This window comes from Hordeum vulgare, chromosome 5H, assembly GCF_904849725.1.
Source record: "Hordeum vulgare subsp. vulgare chromosome 5H, MorexV3_pseudomolecules_assembly, whole genome shotgun sequence".
Lineage (NCBI taxonomy): Eukaryota > Viridiplantae > Streptophyta > Magnoliopsida > Poales > Poaceae > Hordeum > Hordeum vulgare.
Genome location: NC_058522.1, coordinates 511,585,147 through 511,610,163, shown reverse-complemented (window position 1 = coordinate 511,610,163; position 25,017 = coordinate 511,585,147).

Here is a 25,017-nt window from a genome sequence, read left to right as displayed (position 1 = left end):
AGGTCTCATACCTCTCGATCCGGGCGTTCTTGTGAAAGATAAACTTCAACTCCTGGAACATCTCAAATGCTCCATGATGCTCAAAGCAACGTTGAAGTCCCGGTTCTAAGCCATACAAGACTGCACATTGAACTATTGAGTAGTCCTCCTTACGCGCTAACCAAGTGTTCTTAACATCCTGATCAGCCGTAGCGGGTGGTTCATCTCCTAGCGCAGCATTAAGGACATAATCCTTCTTCCCAGCTTGTAAGATTAGCTTAAGATTACGAGCCCAGTCTACAAAGTTGCTTCCATCATCTTTCAACTTAGCTTTCTCTAGGAACGTATTAAAATTCAGGATGACACTCGCGTGAGCCATGATCTACAACACAAATATATTCAATGTGAACTTAGACTATGTTCAAGATAATTAGAGTTCAACTTAATCAAATTATATGCTAAACTCCCACTCAAAAAGTACATCTCTCTAGTCATTTGAGTGGTTCATGATCCACTTACACTATCCCAAGTCCGATCATCACGTGAGTTGAGTATAGTTTCAGTGATAAGCATCCCTATGCTAATCATATCAACTATATGATTCATGATCGACCTTTCGGTCTCATGTGTTCCGAGGCCATGTCTGCACATGCTAGGCTCGTCAAGCTTAACCCGAGTGTTCCGCGTGCGCAACTGTTTTGCACCCGTTGTATGTGAACGTTGAGTCTATCACACCCGATCATCACGTGGTGTCTCGAAACGACGAACTGTAGCAACGGTGCACAGTCGGGGAGAACACAATTTCGTCTTAAAATTTTAGTGAGAGATCACCTCATAATGCTACCGTCGTTCTAAGCAAAATAAGGTGCATAAAAGGATTAACATCACATGCAATTCATAAGTGACATGATATGGCCATCATCACGTGCTTCTTGATCTCCATCACCAAAGCACCGGCACGATCTTTTTGTCACCGGCGCCACACCATGATCATCCATCAACGTGTTGCCATCGGGGTTGTCGTGCTACTTATGCTATTACTACTAAAGCTACATCCTAGCAAAATAGTAAACGCATCTGCAAGCACAAACGTTAGTATAAAGACAACCCTATGGCTCCTGCCGGTTGCCGTACCATCGACGTGCAAGTCGATATTTCTATTACAACTTGATCATCTCATACATCCAATATATCACATCACATCGTTGGCCATATCACATCACAATCATACCCTGCAAAAACAAGTTAGACGTCCTCTAATTTTGTTGTTGCATGTTTTACGTGGTGACCAAGGGTATCTAGTAGGATCGCATCTTACTTACGCAAACACCACAACGGAGATATATGAGTTCCTATTTAACCTCATCCAAGGACCTCCTCGGTCAAATACGATTCAACTAAAGTTGGAGAAACCGACACTTGCCAGTCATCTTTGAGCAAAGGGGGTTACTCGTAACGATGAAACCAGTCTCTCGTAAGCGTACGAGTAATGTCGGTCCAAGCCGCTTCAATCCAACAATACCGCGGAATCAAGAAAAGACTAAGGAGGGCAGCAAAACGCACATCACCGCCCACAAAAACTTTTGTGTTCTACTCGAGAAGACATCTACGCATGAACCTAGCTCATGATGCCACTGTTGGGGAACGTCGCATGGGAAACAAAAATTTTCCTACGCGCACGAAGACCTATCATGGTGATGTCCATCTACGAGAGGGGATGAGTGATCTACGTACCCTTGTAGATCGTACAGCAGAAGCGTTAGAGAACGTGGTTGATGTAGTGGAACGTCCTCACGTCCCTCGATCCGCCCCGCGAACAATCCCGCGATCAGTCCCACGATCTAGTACCGAACGGACGGCACCTCCGCGTTCAGCACACGTACAGCTCGACGATGATCTCGGCCTTCTTGATCCAGCAAGAGAGACGGAGAGGTAGAAGAGTTCTCCGGCAGCGTGACAGCGCTCCGGAGGTTGGTGATGACCTTGTCTCAGCAGGGCTCCGCCCGAGCTCCGCAGAAACGCGATCTAGAGGAAAAACCGTGGAGGTATGTGGTCGGGCAGCCGTGAGAAAGTCGTCTCAAATCAGCCCTAATTGCTCCATATATATAGGAGGAGGGAGGGGGGCCTTGCCTTGGGGTCCAAGGACCCCAAGGAGTCGGCCGAGCCAAGGGGGGGAGGACTCCCCCCCCCCCAAACCGAGTTGGACTTGGTTTGGTGGGAGGAGTCCCCCTCCCTTCCCACCTCCTTCCTTTTTTTCTTTCCTCTTGATTTTTCTTCTCTTGGCGCATTGGGCACTTGTGGGCTGTCCCACCAGCCCACTAAGGGCTGGTGTGACTCCCCCAATGCCTATGGGCTTCCCCGGGGTGCGTTGCCCCCCCCCCCCCCCCCCGGTGAACTCCCGGAACCCATTCGTCATTCCCGGTAACTCCGAAAACCTTCCGGTAATCAAATGAGGTCATCCTATATATCAATCTTCGTTTCCAGACCATTCCAGAAACCCTCGTGACGTCCGTGATCTCATCCGGGACTCCGAACAACATTCGGTAACCAACCATATAACTCAAATACGCATAAAACAACGTCGAACCTTAAGTGTGCAGACCCTGCGGGTTCGAGAACTATGTAGACATGACCCGAGAGACTCCTCGGTCAATATCCAATAGCGGGACCTGGATGCCCATATTGGATCCTACATATTCTACGAAGATCTTATCGTTTGAACCTCCGTGCCAAGGATTCGTATAATCCCGTATGTCATTCCCTTTGTCCTTCGGTATGTCACTTGCCCGAGATTCGATCGTCAGTATCCGCATACCTATTTCAATCTCGTTTACCGGCAAGTCTCTTTACTCGTTCCGTAGTACAAGATCCCGCAACTTACACTAAGTTACATTGCTTGCAAGGCTTGTGTGTGATGTTGCATTACCGAGTGGGCCCGAGATACCTCTCCGTCACACGGAGTAACAAATCCCAGTCTTGATCCATACTAACTCAACTAACACCTTCGGAGATACCTGTAGAGCATCTTTATAGTCACCCAGTTACGTTGCGACGTTTGATACACACAAAGCATTCCTCCGGTGTCAGTAAGTTATATGATCTCATGGTCATAGGAATAAATACTTGACACGCAGAAAACAGTAGCAACAAAATGACACGATCAACATGCTACGTCTATTAGTTTGGGTCTAGTCCATCACGTGATTCTCCCAATGACGTGATCCAGTTATCAAGCAACAACACCTTGTTCATAATCAGAAGACACTGACTATCATTGATCAACTGGCTAGCCAACTAGAGGCATGCTAGGGACGGTGTTTTGTCTATGTATCCACACATGTAAATGAGTCTTCATTCAATACAATTATAGCATGGATAATAAACTATTATCTTGATACATGAATTATAATAATAACTATACATTTATTATTGCCTCTAGGGCATAATTCCAACAGTCTCCCACTTGCACTAGAGTCAATAATCTAGCCCTCACATCACCATGTGAATTACATTGTAATAAATCTAACACCCATACAGTTCTGGTGTCGATCATGTTTTGGCCGTGGAAGAGGTTTAGTCAGCGGGTCTGCTACATTCAGATCTGTGTGCACTTTGCATATATTTACGTCCTCCTCCTCGACGTAGTCGCGGATGAGGTTGAAGCGTCGTTTGATGTGTCTGGTCTTCTTGTGAAACCTTGGCTCCTTTGCTAAGGCAATGGCACCAGTGTTGTCACAGAACAAGGTTATTGGATCCAGTGCACTTGGCACCACTCCAAGATCCGTCATGAACTGCTTCATCCAGACACCCTCCTTAGCCGCCTCCGAGGCAGCCATGTATTCCGCTTCACATGTAGAATCTGCTACGACGCTTTGCTTGGAACTGCACCAGCTTACTGCACCCCCATTAAGAATAAATACGTATCCGGTTTGCGACTTAGAGTCGTCCGGATCTGTGTCAAAGCTTGCATCGACGTAACCTTTTACGGCGAGCTCTTCGTCACCTCCATACACGAGAAACATCTCCTTAGTCATTTTCAGGTACTTCAGGATATTCTTGACCGCTGTCCAGTGATCCACTCCCGGATTACTCTGGAACCTACCTGCCATACTTATGGCTAGGCTAACATCCGGTCTAGTGCACATCATCGTATACATGATAGAACCTATGGCTGAAGCATAGGGGACGGAGCGCATATGCTCTCTATCTTCATCAGTTGCTGGGCACTGAGTCTTACTCAATCTCGTACCTTGTAGAACTGGCAAGAACCCTTTCTTGGACTGTTCCATTTTGAACCTCTTCAAAACTTTATCAAGGTATGTGCTTTGTGAAAGTCCTATCAGGCGTTTTGATCTATCCCTATAGATCTTAATGCCTAGTATGTAAGCAGCTTCTCCTAGGTCTTTCATAGAGAAACTTTTATTCAAGTAACCTTTTATGCTCTCCAAAAGCTCTACGTTGTTTCCAATCAGTAATATGTCATCCACATATAATATTAGAAACGCCACAGAGCTCCCACTCACTTTCTTGTAAATACAAGATTCTCCAACCACTTGTATAAACCCAAATGCTTTGATCACCTCATCAAAGCGTTTGTTCCAACTCCGAGATGCTTGCACCAGTCCATAAATGGATCGCTGGAGCTTGCACACCTTGTCAGCATTTTTAGGATCGACAAAACCTTCGGGTTGCATCATATACAACTCTTCCTTAAGGAAACCGTTAAGGAACGCCGTTTTGACATCCATCTGCCAGATTTCATAATCGAAAAATGCAGCTATTGCTAACATGATTCTGATGGACTTAAGCATCGCTACGGGTGAGAAAGTCTCATCGTAGTCAACTCCTGGAACTTGTGAAAAACCCTTTGCCACAAGTCGAGCTTTATAAACGGTCACATTACCGTCAGCGTCCGTCTTCTTCTTAAAGATCCATTTGTTCTGAATAGCCTTGCGGCCCTCAGGTAGTATCTCCAAAGTCCACACTTTGTTCTCATACATGGATCCTATCTCGGATTTCATGGCTTCTAGCCATTTGTTGGAATCTGGGCCCACCATTGCTTCTTCATAATTTGCAGGTTCATTGTTGTCTAACAACATGATTGATAAGACGGGGTTACCGTACCACTCTGGAGCAGCGCGTGATCTCGTCGACCTGCGTGGTTCAACAGAAACTTGAACTGGAGTTTCATGATCATCATCATTAACTTCCTCCTCAACCGGCGTCGCAACGACAGAGGTTTCCTCTTGCCCTACGCCACCATCCAGAGGGATGAGAGGTTCGACAACCTCGTCAAGTTCTATCTTCCTCCCACTCAATTCTCTCGAGAGAAACTCCTTCTCGAGAAAAGCTCCGTTTTTAGCAACAAACACTTTGCCCTCGGATTTGAGATAGAAGGTGTACCCACTGTCTCTTTTGGGTAACCTATGAAGACGCACCTTTCCGCTTTGGGTTCCAGCTTTTCAGGCTGAAGCTTTTTGACATAAGCATCACATCCCCAAACTTTAAGAAACGACAACTTTGGCCTTTTGCCATACCACAGTTCGTATGGCGTCGTCTCAACGGATTTTGATGGTGCCCTATTTAAAGTGAATGCAGCTGTTTCTAATGCATAACCCCAAAATGATAACGGCAAATCAGTAAGAGACATCATAGATCGCACCATCTCTAACAAAGTACGATTATGACGTTCGGACACACCATTACGTTGTGGTGTTCCAGGCGGTGTTAACTGTGAAACAATTCCACATTGTCTCAAGTGAGCACCAAACTCGAAACTCAGATATTCACCCCCACGATCAGACCGTAGGAACTTGATCTTCTTGTTACGATGATTTTCCACTTCACTCTGAAATTGCTTGAACTTTTCAAATGTTTCAGACTTGTGCTTCATCAAGTAGACATAACCATATCTACTTAAATCGTCAGTGAAGGTGAGGAAATAACGATATCCGCCGCGTGCCTCCACGCTCATTGGACCACACACATCGGTATGTATGATTTCCAACAAGTCACTTGCACGCTCCATTGTTTCGGAGAACGGAGTCTTAGTCATCTTGCCCATGAGGCATGGTTCGCACGTGTCAAGTGAATCAAAGTCAAGTGACTCCAAAAGTCCATCAGCATGGAGTTTCTTCATGCGCTTTACACCAATATGACCCAAGCGGCAGTGCCACAAAAATATGGCGCTATCATTGTTTACTCTAACTCTTTTGGTCTCAATGTTATGTATATGCATATCGCTATCAAGATTCAATATGAACAATCCTCTCACATTCGGTGCATGACCATAAAAGATGTTACTCGTAGAAATAGAACAACCATTATTCTCAGACTTAAAAGAGTAACCGTCTCGCAATAAACAAGATCCAGATATAATGTTCATGCTCAACGCAGGCACTAAATAACAATGATTTAAGTTCATCACTAATCCCGATGGTAGCTGAAGTGACACTGTGCCGACGGCGATTGCATCAACCTTCGAACCATTTCCTACGCGCATCGTCACTTCGTCTTTCGCCAGCCTTCGTCTATTCCGCAGTTCCTGTTTCGAGTTGCAAATGTGAGCAACAGAACCGGTATCGAATACCCAGGCACTACTACGAGAGACGGTTAAGTACACATCAATAACATGTATATCAAATATACCTGACTTTTCTTTGCCCGCCTTCTTATCTGCCAGATACTTGGGGCAATTGCGCTTCCAGTGACCCATACCCTTGCAATAGAAGCACTCTGTTTCAGGCTTATATCCAGCCTTGGGTTTCTTCGGCGGATTGGCAACAGGCTTGCCGCTCTTCTTCGAATTGCCCTTCTTGCCTTTGCCGTTTCTCTTGAAACTAGTGGTCTTGCTCACCATCAACACTTGATGCTCTTTATGGAGTTCAGACTCTGCGACTTTCAGCATCGCAAACAACTCGCCGGGAGACTTGTTCATCCCTTGCATGTTGTAGTTCAACACAAAGCCTTTATAGCTTGGCGGCAGTGATTGAAGGATTCTGTCAGTGATAGCTTCTTGCGGGAGTTCAATCCCCAGCTCAGCTAGACGGTTTGAGTACCCAAACATTTTGAGCACATGTTCACTGACAGACGAGTTTTCCTCCATCTTGCAAGCATAGAATTTATCGGAGGTCTCATACCTCTCGATCCGGGTGTTCTTCTGAAAGATAAACTTCAACTCCTGGAACATCTCAAATGCTCCATGACGCTCAAAGCGACGTTGAAGTCCCGGTTCTAAGCCATACAAGACTGCACATTGAACTATTGAGTAGTCCTCCTTACGCGCTAACCAAGCGTTCTTAACATCCTGATCAGCCGTAGCGGGTGGTTCATCTCCTAGCGCAGCATTAAGGACATAATCCTTCTTCCCAGCTTGTAAGATTAGCTTAAGATTACGAGCCCAGTCTACAAAGTTTCTTCCATCATCTTTCAACTTAGCTTTCTCTAGGAACGTATTAAAATTCAGGATGACACTCGCGTGAGCCATGATCTACAACACAAATATATTCAATGTGAACTTAGACTATGTTCAAGATAATTAGAGTTCAACTTAATCAAATTATATGCTAAACTCCCACTCAAAAAGTACATCTCTCTAGTCATTTGAGTGGTTCATGATCCACTTACACTATCCCAAGTCCGATCATCACGTGAGTTGAGTATAGTTTCAGTGATAAGCATCCCTATGCTAATCATATCAACTATATGATTCATGATCGACCTTTCGGTCTCATGTGTTCCGAGGCCATGTCTGCACATGCTAGGCTCGTCAAGCTTAACCCGAGTGTTCCGCGTGCGCAACTGTTTTGCACCCGTTGTATGTGAACGTTGAGTCTATCACACCCGATCATCACGTGGTGTCTCGAAACGACGAACTGTAGCAACGGTGCACAGTCGGGGAGAACACAATTTCGTCTTGAAATTTTAGTGAGAGATCACCTCATAATGCTACCGTCGTTCTAAGCAAAATAAGGTGCATAAAAGGATTAACATCACATGCAATTCATAAGTGACATGATATGGCCATCATCACGTGCTTCTTGATCTCCATCACCAAAGCACCGGCACGATCTTTTTGTCACCGGCGCCACACCATGATCATCCATCAACGTGTTACCATCGGGGTTGTCGTGCTACTTATGCTATTACTACTAAAGCTACATCCTAGCAAAATAGTAAACGCATCTGCAAGCACAAACGTTAGTATAAAGACAACCCTATGGCTCCTACCGGTTGCCGTACCATCGACGTGCAAGTCGATATTTCTATTACAACATGATCATCTCATACATCCAATATATCACATCACATCGTTGGCCATATCACATCACAATCATACCCTGCAAAAACAAGTTAGACGTCCTCTAATTTTGTTGTTGCATGTTTGAAGTGGTGACCAAGGGTATCTAGTAGGATCGCATCTTACTTACGCAAACACCACAACGGAGATATATGAGTTGCTATTTAACCTCATCCAAGGACCTCCTCGGTCAAATCCGATTCAACTAAAGTTGGAGAAACCGACACTTGCCAGTCATCTTTGAGCAAAGGGGGTTACTCGTAACGATGAAACCAGTCTCTCGTAAGCGTACGAGTAATGTCGGTCCAAGCCGCTTCAATCCAACAATACCGCGGAATCAAGAAAAGACTAAGGAGGGCAGCAAAACGCACATCACCGCCCACAAAAACTTTTGTGTTCTACTCGAGAAGACATCTACGCATGAACCTAGCTCATGATGCCACTGTTCGGGAACATCGCAAGGGAAACACAAATTTTCCTACGCGCACGAAGACCTATCATGGTGATGTCCATCTACGAGAGGGGATCAGTGATCTATGTACCCTTGTAGATCGTACAGCAGAAGCGTTAGAGAACGCGGTTGATGTAGTGGAACGTCCTCACGTCCCTCGATCCGCCCCGCGAACAATCCCGCGATCAGTCCCACGATCTAGTACCGAACGGACGGCACCTCCGCGTTCAGCACACGTACAGCTCGACGATGATCTCGGCCTTCTTGATCCAGCAAGAGAGACGGAGAGGTAGAAGAGTTCTCCGGCAGCGTGACGGCGCTCCGGAGGTTGGTGATGACCTTGTCTCAGCAGGGCTCCACCCGAGCTCCGCAGAAACACGATCTAGAGGAAAAACCGTGGAGGTATGTGGTCGGGCAGCCGTGAGAAAGTCGTCTCAAATCAGCCCTAATTGCTCCATAATTATAGGAGGAGGGAGGGGGGCCTTGCCTTGGGGTCCAAGGACCCCCAAGGAGTCGGCCGAGCCAAGGGGGGGAGGACCCCCCCCCCAAACCGAGTTGGACTTGGTTTGGTGGGAGGAGTCCCCCTCCCTTCCCACCTCCTTCCTTTTTTTCTTTCCTCTTGATTTTTCTTCTCTTGGCGCATTGGGCACTTGTGGGCTGTCACACCAGCCCACTAAGGGCTGGTGTGACTCCCCCAATGCCTATGGGCTTCCCCGGGGTGGGTTGCCCTATTTAAAGTGAATGCAGCTGTTTCTAATGCATAACCCCAAAATGATAACGGCAAATCAGTAAGAGACATCATACTTAGGTCCAGCCTTGGGTTTCTTCGGCGGATTGGCAACAGGCTTGCCGCTCTTCTTCGAATTGCCCTTCTTGCCTTTGCCGTTTCTCTTGAAACTAGTGGTCTTGCTCACCATCAACACTTGATGCTCTTTACGGAGTTCAGACTCTGCGACTTTCAGCATCGCAAACAACTCGCCGGGAGACTTGTTCATCCCTTGCATGTTGTAGTTCAACACAAAGCCTTTATAGCTTGGCGGCAGTGATTGAAGGATTCTGTCAGTGATAGCTTCTTGCGGGAGTTCAATCCCCAGCTCAGCTAGACGGTTTGAGTACCCAGACATTTTACTTCGAGGTCATAACAAGGCCACTTGCAACCAAAATCTAGAGTACGTATGTTGTTTGTTATTTTACTTATGTTGTTTCGTTTCGGTAATTATTTTCTTATAACCTATAATTTATTTCATGCAGTAATTGGGGTTGAAGACAGAAGCGGTGTTATTATAATCTTTAGATTTTTATATCTGCAATAATATTGTGTTACATAAGACAATATGTATATGTTTTCTTGTTATTTAAGATAATACGTATATGTTTTTCATGTTATATGTTGTTCATTTTATATACACGAAAATACTATGAGCACTTCAGCCGACATCGATTGTGCTATTTTTTCAATGCAAAATGCATGTACCGACGCCACGACGGCGCTGTGTGTTCTGGGTGAAACCTGTCGCGTCGACCGCATGCGCCGACGTCACGCGGGAGCAGTTAGCCCCGTCGCGCCGACCGCATGCGCCGACGTCAACGCGGGGCCGCTGATCCCGTCGTTTTCTGGGCAAAAAACGTCGCGCCGACTGCATCCCCCGACACAACGAGAACGCAGATGCCCGGTGGTTTTTCGTGCAAAAAAAGATGTCGCGGGGACTGCATGCGCCGACGTCACGCGGGGCCGTTGATCCCGTCGTTTTCCGGACTAAACCCATCGCGCCGACTGCATGTCCCGACGCCACGCGAACGCAAAAAACATCGCGCCTACTGCATGCACGACAACATAGCACAGTTGATAGAATTTTCAACAACAACGTAATATTTATATATTACTAAAACTATGTAATTACTATTACGTATAAAATGTTTAAACACAAAATATGATAAAATCATCTAATCCCGTAGTAAACTCAAACATGTATGAATCTCCTCTGATGTCATCTATTTCTTTCTCCTTGCAATCCTAATAACTTTGTCTTTAATTTCCCCAAGTGTGTTCTTCAAAGAAAAAATCAATTGCGCTATCATTAGCTCCCTCGCATCATCAATTGATCTCTGCAAAGCAACACTCAAATTATTTTAGCCCACTATAAGTGTTCATAGTAAAGAGTACTAATATTAGTTTTGTACCTGTGAAAAAGATCGATCCCATGTATCGCCATTCCAATTTTTAAAGCAATGAAGAACAAATAATCCACATGATTTCCTGATACATGTAATTAAAAATAAATAATTATGCATCACACACGTATAATACATCAACGTTATATTCAACTACATACTCACCCATCTTCTTGTTGAGGCATGTCGTAGGTTTTAATAGGCCATGTGGATACATCCGGATGCTGCACAGATCTGGTTGCATTTGCCTCTGCAATATCTGCTCCAATTTCTCTTCTCTAAAAATAACAATAAAACACAAGAAACTTTCAATAAATAATGTAAACACACGATGGTTCCGCAATGCAAATATGTAGTAAAACCTACCAAGTCCTCAACGAGTTTTCTAGTTGTACTATCAAGTTCTTTTCCCATCAACGAGTCTAGAACCTGGAACTCTTCCTTTTCCTTATGCACGACGACCGTAACCCAATGGGTGTTATCGTTGTTGAGAGCCATATAAGTTTGCATAAAGAAAAAAATGAAAATATTAACTAGATCAATGCAACATTTTTAATAATACTGCATTATTTGTATACATTACAACCACAAGAACATACCTTAGGTGCTTTGAAATACTCGTTCATACACCTATTTACGGGTTCATTAGAATTTGACACTTTTCGATACTCATTATCGTTTACATTCTTATCCTTTCTATATTCAAGCAGTCACGTCACCCTCCAAGTAGGTATTATGTCACGTTCGTCTTTAGCTTCCCCCAACAAAAAACATGAGTACGCATTCATAACCTGAAAATAATATAACAAATGTAATAATTGTACTTTCTCCCAATAGGCATACTGCAATAAACCAAATAATTTAAATAATATATATCATACTGCGCTTGTACTCACTAACAATACGTGAGTAATAAATCGAATAATACATACCTGCAAAAGGGCAAGGTTTCCATGTGGCCATTCCCTCACACGGCCATCCTCTAGAACCTTTCCAATCTCCGAAAGAAAGAATTTCAAAGTAAACTCATTCCAGTTGAACTTACTTATCATCCTTTTGTCCTTAACTAAGGCATAATATTCCTTTGGAATATATTCATGGGTGACTGGTGCGATTACTGTTCCCAACAAAACTAGAAACGTCATCCGGACAAAGTCATCATCCCTGTTATCATTCTTCATAATTTTATTGATAAGATCATCAATCATGATCTTACCTTTTTTTGTGTCCACAAAATTAGTTGGTATTCTTTTCATACTTTTTTGTCATTCTCTTCTAATAAAACCAACTACATCAACTCCTTGATTTCTCAATCCAAATATAGATAACACATCGTCATGCCCTATTGAAATAAGGCCTTTACTACCAGCTGACTCTTGAACCATGAATTTTTTGTTATGGCGATTGTAGCCTTGGATCAAAAAGTGAAGTAAAAGTTCACGCATCTTAACGGACGGCATTTGTAACATGCCTTGCAAATCCGTTTCATAAAACGTAATGACTTGCTGAAAGTTTATCAACAAGACTAACCCACTTTTCAACAGAACATGGAATCACACCGTCGATTTCCATCATTCATAATTTAAACAATTTATCACGTACGATGTAATTTATTTGATATTTCAATAATAACATGAACATTATAAACATATTTACCCAATTATAATGCCGATGAAGGAAGAACGGACGGACGAACGGTGAAGGCCGCGGTGACGCACTGACGTACGGTCAAGGCCGACGGCGATGAACGGTGAAGGACGACGGCAGACGGACGGTGATGACCAACGACGGACGGATGGTGACGGTGATGGACGGCGGCGCGCGAACGGACGGTGATGGGGTTATAGTCCTAGGGTAGGGTCATAGGCCTGCCCTAAAGGTCCAACCCAAGGACTACCCCTCACAAGGGACAAGGCCCTTAGTCAGTTCCGACTGAACTAAGGAGTTCCATTCATCCAGTCGGTAACAGATCCTCAACCGTCCAGTCGAAGATCAGCATTCGGAGTTTATCAAACTAACCGACTGGATTCCACTCTGTGCATTGTAACCCCGTGGAGGGAAACGGTCATACATTTCCATATGCCTTAATTAGCATTTAGGACGTACGTTACCTGTAACGTAGACATTTATTCGCCACTACTCCACCCCTGTGCACCGAACCGTTGTGGAGGGCGGCGCACTCTATATAAGCCACCCTCCCCCTCTGGTGCAGGGGTTAGCAATTCACTGTATTCGATATTCCACTCGACAACAAGCTCCCTGAGCACTGAGACGTAGGGCTATTACCTCCACCGTAGAGGGGCCTGAACTCATACAACCTCGTCGTAGCTAAGGCTCTGCCCATTCCTTTCGTACCCTACTCATCTACTGTCAGGCTTATACCCACGACAGTTGGCGCCCACCTTGGGGCAGGCGTCTAAGCGACTTCCGGCGAGTTTGCGACTACATCACTTCGTCATGTCGTCCGGTGGAGATTCGAGCATGGGTCACGAGATCCTCTTCGGCGCTCTCTCCTTCATCGTCGACGATTCGGCATGGCTTCGGGACGCCCCTCTCGACGTCGAGGCGCTTCCCCGTCGCGGGGCTACGCACTTCCGTGCCGGCGCCCGCGGCATTCTTATTCTCCAGCAGTCGGCTCCGGTGTCGACCTACACCGCCGTCACGCGCTGCAACAAGCGGTCCCGCCGTCCGCGGCTGCAGCGTTGGGTGCAACAAGCCCAGGCGCGCCAGAACGCGTCTTCACAAGTGGCGGTTCTAGAATCAGTTGTGGTTGCCCCGCCGTCCCAGCGCTCGGGATCGGTTCCGACTGAGTTTTCTTCCGAGTACGCGGGTCGCGGGCCTGCAGCAGAAGTACACACGGCCAATTCCCATGAAGATCCCCGTCAAGCTGGCCGGAACGAGCACGAGATCGACGAAACGTCCGGCGCGCGTCGTCCGCCTCGCCGTTCTGCCAGTCGGCACACTCGACGGAGCAACGTGGAGCTGTTCCGCACACCCCTCCTCAACTTGGCCGCGGCTGCCAAGATAGCCGATTCCCTTCAGCCGACTGATTCAGAGGCTGGCAGGGGAATCGAGCAAATCCGCGCCCTGTTGCACATGGCGCAGCAGCAAAATTCGGCGGTCTCCCAGTCGCACAACAGGATCAACAATAGTTCTGTTCATGTGAATACGCATCGGTCAGTTTATAGCCCTGGTTCTCATCAGCGACAGAGAGGAGGCAGTCGTTCCATAAATCCCAAAGATCGTCGCCGTTCACGCACCCCTCCGCGGGGTGGGCCCTACGGGCCCCGACATCATGATGATCGGCGTTCAGTCGGCGGCACTTACGACCCAAGGCCCGATGCGAGAGGGCATATCGCCCAGCGGAGGGTCGACAGGGGCCGAGCCCACCGCGATGGTTACGATATTGACCGTCCGAGTGGAAGCAGGACCATCGTTTCTGGTCCCCGAGTGTTTCAGTCGAGCCATCCGTTCAGCTGACATCCCTCCCAACTTCCGATTGGCGACGGGAATTAGCAAGTTTACAGGAGAGTCCAAGCCAGAAACGTGGCTGGATGATTACCGAGTAGCAGTCCAGATCGGAGGAGGAGACGACCATGTCGCCATGAAGCACCTCCCCGTGATGCTCGACGGCTCGGCGCGAGCATGGCTGAACCAGTTGGCCCCCTCAAGCATCTACAGCTGAGCAGATCTGGCCCGAGTGTTCATCAGGACCTTCGAAGGGACGTGCAAGCGCCCTGCTGGCCTCATGGAGCTCCAGCACTGCGTCCAGAAGCAGAATGAGCCCCTGCGTGATTTCATTCAGCGCTGGACAACTCTCTACCACACGGTGGAGAACGTCACGGAGCATCAAGCAGTCTGCGCCTTCAAGGCAGGCGTGCGGTACAGGGATCTGTACCTGAAGTTCGGCCAAACAGGCCACATCTCCATGAGCAAGATGATGGAGATAGCAACACGCGATGCAAATGGCGAAGAAGAGGACCGCATCCGAAGCGGCAAGCACAAAACAGTCGCCGACGGAGATGGGGCTAACACTCGGAAGCAGAAGCAGAAAGCTCCGTCTACTCCGCAGGCAGAAGCTGCAGTCGTAACCAATGCCAAGTTCAAGGGCAAAGGGAAGGCTCAGTTCACCCCTAAGAAGAAACAGTTCAATAACCCCATCCTGGATCAGCCATGTCCGGTTCATACGAAGATGGATGAAGAGGGCAACCCCATATATGCGAAGCATACCACTCGACAGTGTCGCCTCCTGATCCAAGGGTTCAGCGAAGGGAAACCGAGTGAGAAGGACAATGAACAGGATGAGGAGGATAAGGAGGATCCGTTCCCCCAAGTCCATGCAACACTGATGATTTTCGCTGACGTCGAGAGCAAGAGTCGACTGAAGCTGGTGAACACGGAGGTGAACATGGTCACCCCTACCAACCACAAGTTCCTCAAATGGTTCCAGACTGCGATCACCTTTGACCAGTCAGATCATCCAGCACACGTACCCACCCCAGGGAGACAGGCTCTGGTCGTCGACCAAGTGGTGGAAGGAGTCCGACTGCGCAAAGTCCTCATGGACGGTGGAAGTGGCTTGAACATCATGTATGCCGACACTCTCAAGGGGATGGGCATTCCGATGTCCAAACTCAGCGAGAGCAGCATGCAGTTCCATGGAGTCGTCCCTGGATGAAAGGCCAAGTCACTCGGCCAGATCACATTGGACGTCGTTTTCGGCTCCGACAAGAACTTCCGCAAGGAAAAGCTGACGTTCGAAGTGGTCGATTCCAGAGCGCTTACCACGCGATTCTGGGCCGCCCAGCGTATGCACGTTTCATGGCCCGTCCATGTTACGTATACCTGAAGCTGAAGATGCCGGGCCCGAAGGGCGTGATTACCATCACAGGCAATCGGCAGCGGGCCGAAGAGTGTCTGCAGCAGGGATCAAGAATCGCCGACCAGCAGATGGCCGTCCTCGAGCTTGACGAGTACAAGAAAGCAGTCGACCCCGCTGACTTGATGCGTTCGAAGAAGCCAGCTTCGGAGTCTGCATTCCAGTTGGCGGGAGAGACGAAGAAGGTCAGCATCCACCCGAAGGACGCCACTACTGCCCCGACGAACATCTCCACCACCCTCGATCCTAAATAGGAAGCCGAGCTCACCCAATTCCTCCGTGAGAACTGGGACATCTTCGCATGGAAACCCTCTGACATGCCAGGTGTACCTAGGGAGTTGGCTGAGCACCGACTGCATGTGGATCCCAATGCTCGGCCTGTCGGAGAACGCCTGCGTCGGTCCGCCGCGCATAAGAGGAAGGCAATCGGAGAAGAGGTGGCCAAGCTGTTGGCAGCCAACTTCATTCGCGAGGTTCACCACTCCGAGTGGCTCGCCAATGTTTTCATGGTGCCCAAGAAGGACAAGTCGCTCCGAATGTGCATCGACTTCAAGCACCTCAATAAGGTCTGCCCAAAAGACCATTTTCCGCTCCCCCGCATCGATCAAATCGTCGATTCGACTGCGGGTTGCGAGCGTTTGTCATTTCTTGATGCCTATTCGGGCTATCATCAGATCCGTCTGTATGGCCCCGATGAATTAAAAACAGCCTTCATCATCCCATTCGGGTGCTTTTGCTACATCACTATGCCATTCGGTTTGAAGAATGCAGGAGCTACCTTTATGCGCATGATCCAAAAATGTCTCCTCGACCAGATCGGTCGGAATGTGGAGGCGTATATGGATGATATCGTAGTCAAGTCACGCAAAGGTTCCGACCTGCTGACTGACTTGGCAGAAACGTTCGCCAACCTTCGTAGGTACAATATCAAGCTTAACCCCGCCAAATGTTCATTCGGTGTTCCCAGCGGGAAGTTACTCGGTTTCTTCGTTTCCGAACGAGGGATCGATGTCAACCCCGAAAAGATCGGAACCATCGTCCGAATGGAGAGGCCGGTCAGAATACTCGATGTTCAACGTCTCACAGGTTGCCTAGCGGCTTTGAGCAGGTTCATCAGTCGACTCGGCGAGAAAGCACTTCCTCTGTACCGACTCATGAAGAAATCAGATACTTTCGAGTGGACAGACGAAGCCCAAGTCGCATTCGACGACCTCAAAGTCCTACTTTCCACCCAGCCGGTTCTTACTGCTCCGCTCAGTAAAGAGCCCCTTCTTCTGTATATCGCGGCTACAAATCAAGTCGTCAGCACTGTTCTTACAGTCGAACGAGAAGAAGAAGGCAAAGCATACAAAGTTCAGCGGCCAGTGTATTACGTCTCCGAAGTCCTGACTCTTTCCAAGCAGAGGTATCCCCACTATCAAAAACTCATCTATGGGATTTACATGACTGCGAAGAAGGTAGCCCATTATTTCCAAGACCACTCGGTGTCTGTCGTTTCTGATGCTCCGTTGTCGGAAATTCTCCACAATCGAGACGCATCAGGCCGAGTGGCGAAGTGGGCAATGGAGATGTTGTACTGCGATATCAAGTTCGAGGCCAAGAAAGCTATTAAGTCTCAAGCTCTGGCTGACTTCATAGCAGAATGGGTAGAACAACAGCAACCGACCCACATCTACTCGATTCATTGGACAATGTTTTTCGATGGGTCCAAGATGTTGAATGGCTCCGGCGCTGGCGTTGTGATCGTATCGCCAAAGGGCGACAAACTCAAATATGTGCTGTAGATACACTTTGATTCCTCCAACAATGAGGCAGAGTATGAAGCTCTCCTTTATGGACTGCGTATGGCCATCGCACTCGGCGTCCGTTGTCTGATGGTCTATGGCGATTCAGACTTGGTGGTTAATCAAGTGATGAAAGAGTGGGACGTCAGGAACCCCACCATGAGCACATACTGCAATGCAGTGAGGAAGCTTGAGAAGAAGTTTGAAGGTCTAGAACTCCACCATGTTCCGCGACTGAAGAACCAAGCAGCTGACGAGTTGGCAAAACTCGGATCCACTCGGAGACCAGTCCCGAGTGACGTGTGCCTCGAGCACCTCCACCTTCCCTCTGTCAGAGAAGATCCTTTCACAGAGGAACCAGCACAACCAAAGAGCTCGTCTGATCTGACTGAAGTCGACGTACCTGCTGTGGTTGATCTGATCATGGAGATTCTTGCTGTCATCCCCGATTGGACCGTGCCGATCATTGCATATATCCTAAGGCAAGAATTACCAGAAGACGAAGTCCAGGCCCAGCAGATAGTCCGCAGGTCGAAGTCGTTCACTGTCATTGATGGCCAGTTGCACAAGGAAAGCGTTTCAGGCGTTCTTCAATGATGCATCTTCCCAGAGGAGGGACAGTTAATCCTGGAAGATATTCACTCGGGAACCTGCGGTCATCACGCCTCTTCGAGGGCGATCGTCGCCAAAGCGTTCAGAGCTGGTTTCTTCTGGTTGCAGGCAAACAAAATGGCTAAAGATATGGTCGGCCGATGTGAGGGATGTCAGTTCTACTCCAACAAGTCCCACAAGCCAACATCTGCGTTGAAGACAATCCCTCTTGTGTGGCCGTTTGCAGTATGGGGATTAGATACAGTCGGTCCATTCAGGACAGGCCAAGGAGGATACACACATTTGCTGGTGGTAGTCACAAAATGGATCGAAGCCAAGCCCATCAAGAAGCTCGACGCCCTAACAGCCATCAAGTTTGTCAGGGACATCATCTCCAGATTCGGTGTACCTCACAGCATAATCACGGACAATGGAACAAACTTTGACTCGGACAGATTCAAAGGTTTCTGCGCAGGCCAAGGTATCTGAGTGGATTTTGCTTCTGTGGCGCATCCTCAATAGCGGGCGAATGGAATTATTCTGCAAGGTTTGAAGCCCCGACTCCTGTGAGAGGTGGGACATGCCGCTGGTGCATGGGTCACCGAACTACCTTCAGTGCTTTGGGGTCTCCGCACAACCCCGAACAGATCTACAGGGCGATCACCGTTCTTCCTCGTTTATGAAGCAGAAGCAGTCCTTCTGAGTGACTTGCTTCACAATGCTCCACGAGTCGAACTCTTCTCCGAAGCTGAAGCAGAACAAGCAAGGCAAGATGGAGTGGACCTTCTAGAGGAGGAGCGCGAGATGGCACTGACTCGCTCAACCGTTTATCAACAAGATCTGCGGCGCTTTCACGCATGCCACGTCAGGAGTTGCACGTTCCAAGCAGGCGACCTGGTGCTTCGAGTAGATCAGCAAAGACCTCACAAGCTGGCTCCTGCCTGGGAAGGACCCTTCATCATCTCCAAGGTGCTGAACAACGGAGCATACAGACTCTACAACATCGACAGGGAGACAGACGAGCCGCGAGCATGGAACGGAGATCTCCTGAAGCGCTTCTACACATGACCGTCGACTGAAGCGATGTAAAAAGCAAGTATTGACGAAATAATATAAAGCAGATTGAGCTTTTGCAGATTCAGAATTCTTCCGTGGTCACAGACTCCGGTATAAAAAAAACTTAGGTGCGATTCAGAATCGCCTAAGTACTAACTTCCTCCGAGTGTGCACTAAACGTCGCACTCGGGGACTTAGATGCGATCCAGAATCGCCTAAGTACTAACTTCCTCCAAGTGTGCACTAAACGTCGCACTCGAGGACTTAGATGCGATCCAAAATCGCCTAAGTACTAACTTCCTCCGAGTGTGCACTAAACGTCGCACTCGGGGACTTAGATGCGATCCAGAATCGCCTAAGTACTAACTTCCTCCGAGTGTGCACTAAATGTCGCACTCGAGGACTTAGCTGCGATCCAGAATCGCCTAAGTACTAACTTCCTCCGAGTGTGCACTAAACGTCGCACTCGGGGACTTAGATGCGATCCAGAATCGCCTAAGTACTAACTTCCTCCGAGTGTGCACTAAACGTCGCACTCGGGGACTTAGATGCGATCCAGAATCGCCTAAGTACTAACTTCCTCCAAGTGTGCACTAAACATCGCACTCGAGTACTTAGCTGCGATCCAGAATCGCCTAAGTACTAACTTCCTCCGAGTGTGCACTAAACGTCGCACTCGGGGACTTAGATGCGATCCAGAATCACCTAAGTACTAACTTCCTCCGAGTGTGCACTAAACGTCGCACTCGGGGACTTAGCTGCGATCAAGAATCGCCTAAGTAATAACTTTCTCCGAGCGTGCACTAATCGTCACACTCGAAGACTTAACTGCGACCACGACTCGCTGAAATGGGAATGCTTCCCGCGACTGTATCCTACAGATACACTCGGGGACTCAGCAGACCCTCACTGAAGCTCATGTGGATGTCAAGACAACTGACAACTACATGAGTAGCATACCCTCATTGAGGCTCATGTGGATGTCAAGACAACTGACATGGGTAACAACTCCCTCCGAATGCGGCATATCTGTCGCACTCGAAGACTTAGCCGCGATAATGAATCGCCTAAGTACTCTATTACCCTCGAGTGTATCCTACAGATCCACTCGGTGACTTGGCAGACCCTCCGAGAGGTTCACACAGATGTCAAGGAAACTGCCAATTACATGCTCCGCATGCTTTCCATTGGCTTCACCAAGAAATGCCAAACAAAAATCGAGCCAAAATTGCAACAGAAGAGCAAACGATTTGATTCAAACTCGAAGTTCACCTAAAGATGGTTCACTCGGTGCGGATCAAGCTTACCCGCACCGAACCAAAAATGTGACGGCCAACAGAAGTGGCCAAGGTTTCTTACAACCAACACTCGGCATACCGAGGTAAAAGTTTTCTTACGCGTCGTCCGGATTGGCGCCAGGACTGGAGGGCTCCATGAATGTGTCCAGGTCGATCCCGTCGGCGATGCGGGTGGCACTCTCAAGGAAGGTTTCCATGAAGTCTTCGAACCGAAGTTTCTTCGTGTTGGCGACCTTCAACGCTTTCAGCTTCTCCTCGCACACCTCCTTGCAATGCACTCGGACCAGGGACAGACCAACGTCTGCACCACAGCGAGCCGCAGATTTCTTCCATGACTGCACCCGGTTCGGGACCTCCTCCAGTCGAGTCATCAAGTTTTCCATCTCATGCCACGACTCATCTTCCAGCCAAAGCTCCTTGTCGATCCGACCGACGACTTCTCTCAGTCGACCGATGAAAGGACCAACTTTGCCCACACGAATGTGCGATGCGAGCAGATCTCGATTGGCGTCCTCGCCGAGTGGAGTGTTCTCACGAATCGACCGCTCCACGTCAGCTGCTTCAGCTTCAGCGTCCATGCAAAAATCTGCAAACACAGGACAACCAAACAATCAGTGCCGAGTGTAACGCACGTACCACAAGCGCTCGGACAAACAGGACTTACCACCCAGACGCGTCATCATCTGCCGAGCCCAGTCACTGACGTATTTCTCCTGCGCTATACACCATTTGTTCAGCATAGCCATTTGTCCCATCAGTGCGGACCTTTGTTTCCCCATATTCTCAACTTCAGCAGTCAGTGCCTTGTTCGCTTCATGAGCCTGCTCCAACGACTTCTCTCGCTCCACCAGAACCTCCTTCATACCAGCCATTGCAATCAGTGCCGCATCCAGCTCACCGGCAAACTGAACCTTCTCCGCCCTAAGAGTCTCATATGCTGCCCCCATCTCACAAGTTTTCTGCCAGCCAGCAACAAGAGACGATCAGACAAATCCAACACTACAAAGTCTAAGTTCTTCAGACCCCTGCCGACGCAAGCAGTCGACAGCGGTCTCGGGGACTACACCTAGTGGGTTCACTGAGAGTGATCCCACTGGCATGAAACTCAAACAGGCTTGCCCTATTGAGATACATGACAACACCTACGCCCACAAGGCTAATACTACCCGACCTGAGTAAAATTACTCTCGGGGACTCTTACAGTAGGTGCACTCCGAGCGCCACAACTGTTAGCAGTCGACCATATTATTTACGGATCTGACCAAGGCAAAGACAATATGCGTAAAGACAACTGCCGGTGCAAGCACTCGACAGAAGTCTCGGGGACTACACCCACTGGGTTCACTCAGAGTGAACCCATTGCAAACATCATACAGTATCCGAGCACACCCAGTGGGTTACAAGATAAAAGTAAATACTTACTAGCCCACTTACTCGGATATCGTCCCGTAGCTCCTAGCTCCGCTGGTACAAGGATGCGATGGAGTCGTACGCCTTCTTGGCTTCTCCCGCCATCAGCTCCGCCCGCACCATGGCCCCCTTGGACGCTCCCACCTGATCCTCCGGGAGGCGCTGGACGTTGAACCCGACATTTGACGGGCCTGGCATCGTTGGAAGCTCCTTGGGCATCCCAAGGCCCGCTCCAGTCGGTTCAACAGCCACCAGTGCCTCCTCAGTCGGCGGCACGTCCGCGGCGAGAGCAGTAACTGGCGGGACAGCCTCAAGAACAGGCTCCGCAGCTTGCTCAGGTCTCCCCTGGTCACCCTCATCCACATAAATCGCCCCTGCCAGACCGAACAGTGCGAGATCTCAGGAAAAGAAAGGGGCAAGACCGAAGACAGAATGCGCGATGCGATAATATAAAACTTTCGGAATCGCTACAACGCACCTGGCTGGGACGAGACGACGTTGTCCGCGTCCATGGGATCATCCTCCTGGCGCGCCGGAGAGGTGGCAGAGGTGGCAACCCTGTCAAGTGAAATTCATTCGACCATCAAACAGGAGTTCAATCGAATATCAGAAGAGGAACAATGCACTTACGTTGAGGTGACGGGGACAGCGACCCTCATCCGCGGCAAAGCCTTCCGAGGTTTAGATCCGCTCGGTTTAGCCACCTTGGAAGGCTGACCCGCAGGCTCAACAGCAACGTCCCTGGTTCTCTTAGTGCTCCGAGCACTCGGGACCACGGGAACAGTGGGCGGAGCACTCGAGGATGCCAGAGGGGCCGAAGGAACTGCAGGTTCATGTCGGCGCTTGGTTCGGTGCTCCGGCAGCGGGGGCGGCGAATCCTGCTCTTCGTCTTCCTCCTCCTCCTCACTAGACTCTTCCACCGTTTCCCCGCTGTCGGAGACATACTCGGCGCTCTCCACGCTGCCCTCCTGGCTGCCCTCCTCCTCCTCCTCGGTCGGGTTCCCGTTCGAGACAGGGGAAAACCAGTTGGTCCACTTCTGCATAGAATACGGTCGGTGACATCAGACGCCAGACAGAGATTCAAGAAAACAATAAAACTAAGACAGATACGTGCACTCGACAAATGGTACTCACCTGGTTCGGAGGAGGATTGTCCGCGCAGAAAGCCCTCACTCGCCGAGACCCTCTGGGGTTCTCGCAGGCGCCTGTGATCTGGAGCACCCACGACGCCACCGTCTCCTCGGTCACGCCCAAGACGTTGGTCCGAGTGGAGTCTTCGGGCCCCGTGTAGTGCCACATGGCGTGGTCGTGAGCTTGCAGTGGTTTTATGCGCCGACCGAGGAAAATCTCCAGCAAATCTATGCTCGTGACCCCCCTTCTGACGACATCTGCGAGTGCGTCGACCAGAGGCTGGATGTCGACCTTCTCCGCCTTCGTGAGCGCAAGCTGCTTAGGCGGAGCGGGTCGATCTAGGCTAAAGGGAGGCAGCCCTGTTGTGGCATTCGGGCAGGCAACATCCTGGCAGTAGAACCACGTCGACTGCCAGTTCCTAACCGACTCCATCAGCTGAAGGGCAGGATAACTACTCCTACTCTTCTTCTGGAAACCTAAGCCTCCGCAGAGCTGGAGAAGGTGTGTCTTATCATCCGACTAGTGGAGTCGTTTGATAGTTTGGGATCTAGCAGAGAAAATATGTTTGAACAACCCCCAATGGGGGGACAGCCGATGAAGCACTCGCACAGGACTATGAAAGCAGAGAGATGAGCTATAGCATTCGGGGGAAAGTGGTGAAGCTGCACCCTGAAGTGGTTCATGATGCCTTTGAAGAAAGGATGCGGGGGCAGAGAGAAACCTCGATATACGTGGCTGAGCAGCAGGACGCACTCCCCCTCCCGAGGCGCCGGCTCGATCTCATCCTCCGCCGGCAGCCTCCACGACTTGTGCACGATCATCCCGTGCTCCACCAGCTGCAGCAGATCCCCCTCCGTCACCGTGGAGGGGAGGAAGTCTCCCTGGATCCACGCCGCCGGCAACGCTCGCTGCCGCCGCCGAACAGGAGCCGCCGCCTTCCCCTTCTTCTTCTTCGCCTCTAGCTTGATGGTCTGTCCCTTGGTCATGGCGGAAGCTGCTGGTCCGCGAAGGGGAAGGAAAAGGAGGAAGCTTGGATGCGCAGGGGATGGCGAGAGGAGCGGAGCAAGCAAAGGCAAGAGGTCCGGCGAGCGTAATGAGAAAACCCTCGCCGCTGGGGTTTAAGTAAGGTTCCGACTGTGTCACTGGCGGGTGGCCCCGAAACCTTATCCCCCGACCAACCACGGCGATATCAGTGGAGAAGATGAAGGCACGAGAATCGAGGCGTGAGGCGCTACTCGAGCGCGATGGCGTCATCCCCGCTGAGCGCGCGGTAACCGAAATTTGAGGATCCCGGAAAATCCGCCGCTGTTAGTTGACTGGTCACGTCAGAAGATGTCGCGGAAGCACTCGGTATCCGACAGTCTGTTTCGCAACTACTTCCACTCGGATCATTGATCAGAGAAGATCGATCGAGGCAAACAACGCCAAAGTCACATCCGTTCCAGTCGGATCCAAACTTCGAGCATCGCTTCGTCGTTCCAACCCCAATCCATTCGGGGACTAATGATGGGGTTATAGTCCTAGGGTAGGGTCATAGGCCTGCCCTAAAGGTCCAACCCAAGGACTACCCCTCACAAGGGACAAGGCCCTTAGTCAGTTCCGACTGAACTAAGGAGTTCCATTCATCCAGTCGGTAACAAATCCTCGACCGTCCAGTCGAAGATCAGCATTCGGAGTTTATCAAACTAACCGACTGGATTCCACTCTCCGCATCGTAACCCCCCTGGAGGGAAACGGTCATACGTTTCCATATGCCTTAATTAGCATTTAGGACGTACGTTACCTGTAACGTAGACATTTATTCGCCACTACTCCACCCCTGTGCACCGAACCATTGTGGAGGGCAGCGCACTCTATATAAGCCACCCTCCCCATCTGGTGCAGGGGTTTTCAATTCACTGTATTTGATATTCCACTCGACAACAAGCTCCCTGAGCACTGAGACGTAGGGTTATTACCTCCACCGT